Source organism: Schistocerca americana, unplaced genomic scaffold (genome assembly GCF_021461395.2).
Source record: "Schistocerca americana isolate TAMUIC-IGC-003095 unplaced genomic scaffold, iqSchAmer2.1 HiC_scaffold_50, whole genome shotgun sequence".
Taxonomy (NCBI): Eukaryota; Metazoa; Arthropoda; class Insecta; order Orthoptera; family Acrididae; genus Schistocerca; species Schistocerca americana.
Window position 1 is genome coordinate 2,332,811 of NW_025726236.1, and position 2,620 is coordinate 2,335,430.

The window sequence follows — 2,620 nt, forward strand, 5'->3', positions numbered from 1 at the left end:
CAGGAGCCGCTCAAAGCACAAACCCTTAGAAGATTCACTCTTCTTGTACTTAAGTCGGCATTATGCTTTTTGTATTCAATCACGATGCAATTTCTGTGTTTGATGGTCAATGTGAAGGTACAAAGGATACAGTAAACCTGCACTGGTGCATCGGAATCAAATAGTGGTCTCCCAATAGCCGTCAAAGCAAAAACTCTTAAAAGATTTACTGTTCTTGTACTTACGTCGGTATTGTACCTTTTGTTTTGAATCCCAGTGCAATTTCTGTGCTTCATGGTCTATGTGAAGGTCCAAGGGATACAGTATACCGGCACTGGTGCATCGGAATCTAATACTAGTCTCCCAGGAGCCACTCAAATCACAAACTCTTTGACGATTCACTCATCTTGTACTCAAGTCGGCATTGTGCCTTTTGTATTCAATCCCGATTCTATTTCTGTGTTTCATGGACGAGGTGAAAGGGATACAGTAAGCCTGCACTGGTGCATCGGAATCTATTACTGGTCTTCCAGAAGCCGCTCAAAGCACAAACCCTTTGAAGACTAACTCTTCTTGTACTTAAACCAGCATTGTGCCTTTTGTACTCAATCGCGATGCAATTTCTGTGTTTCATGGTCAATGTGATGGTCCAAGGGAAACAGTAAACCTGCAGAGGTGCATCGGAATCCAATACTGGTATCCCAGGAGCCGCCCAAAGCACAAATTCTTAGAAGAATCACTCTTCTTGTACTTAAGTCGGCATTGTACCTTTTGTATTCAATCCCGATGCTATTTCTGTGTTTCATGGTCAATGTGAAGGTCCAAGGGATACATTAAACCTGCACTGGTGCATCGGAATCTAATAACGGTCTCCCAGGAGCCGCTCAAATCTCAAACCCTTAGATGATTCACTCTTCTTGTACTTATGTCGGCACTGAGCATTTTGTATTAAATCCCGATGCTATTTCTGTGTTTCATGGTCAATCTGAAGGTCCAAGGGATGTAGCAAAACCTGCACTGGTGCACAGGAATCTAATACTGGTCTCCCAGGGGCCGCCCAAATCACAAAGTCTTAGAAGATTCACTCTTCTTGTACTTAGGCCTGATTGTGCCTTTTGTATTCAATCCCAATGCAATTTCTGTGCTTCATTGTCAATGTGAACGTCCAAGGGATACAGTAAACCTGCACTGGTGCATCGGAATGTAATACTGGTCTCCCAGGAGCCGCCCGAAGCACAAACTCTTAGAGGATTCACTCTTCCTGTACTTAAGTCGGGATTGTGCCTTTTGTATTCAAACCCGATGCTATTTCTGTGTTTCATGGTGAATGTGAAAGTCAAAGGGAAACATTAAACCTGCACTGGTGCATCGGAATCCAATAACGGTCTCCCAGGAACCGCTCAAATCACAAATCCTTAGATGATTCACTCTTCTTGTACTTAAGTCGGCACTGAGCATTTTGTATTCAATCCCGATGCAATTTCTGCATTTTATGGTCAATGTGAAGGTCCAAGGGATATACTAAACCTGCACTGGTGCACCGGAATCTAATACTGGTCCCCCAGGAGCTGCACAAATCACAAACCCTTAGAAGATTCACCTTTCTTGTACTTAAGTCATCATTGTGCATTTTGTTTTCAATCCCGATGCAACTTCTGTGTTTCAATGTCAATGTGAGAGACCAAGGGATACAGAAAACCTGCACTGCTGCATCTGAATCAAACACTGATGTCCCAGGAGCCGCTCAAAACAAAATCTCTTACAAAAATCACTCTCCTTTTACTTAAGTCGGAAATGTACCTTTTGTATTCAATCCCGATGCTATTTCTGTGTTTCATAGTCAACGTGAAAGTCCAAGGGATACAGCAAACCTTCACTGGCGCATTGGGATCTAATACTGGTCTTCCAGAAGCCGCTCAAAGCACAAACCCTTTGAAGATTCACTCTTCTTGTACTTAAAAAGACATTGTGCATTTTGTACCCAATCCCGATGCAATTTCTGTGTGTCATGGTCAATGTGATGGTCCAAGGGACACAGTAAAGCCGCACAGGTTCATCGGAATCCAATACTGGTCTCCCAGGAACCGCTCGAAGCACAAACGCTCAGAAGATTCACTCTTCCTGTACTTAAATCTGCATTGTGCCTTTTGTATTCAATCCCGATGCTATTCCTGTGTTTCATGGCCAATGTGAAAGTCCAAGGGAAACATTAAACCTGCACTGCTGCTTCGGAATCTAATAACGGTCTCCCAGGAACCGCTCAAATCACAAATCCTCAGATGATTCACTCTTCTTGTACTTAAGTCGGCACTGAGCATTTTATATTCAATCCCGATGCAATTTCTGTGTTTCATGGTCAATGTGAAGGTCCAAGGGATATAGTAAACCTGCACTGGTGCACCGGAATCTAATACTGGTCTATCAGGGGCCGCACAAACCACAAACTCTTAGAAGATTCACTCTCCTTTTACTTAAGTCAGCATTGTGCCTTTTGTATTCAATGCTGATGCAATTTCAGTTTTTCAGAACTGGTGCATCGGAATCCAATACTGGTCTCCCAAGAGCCGCTCAAAGCACAAAATCTTACAATAATCATTCACTTGCACTTAAGCCGGCATTGAGCCTTTTGTATTTAATTTCG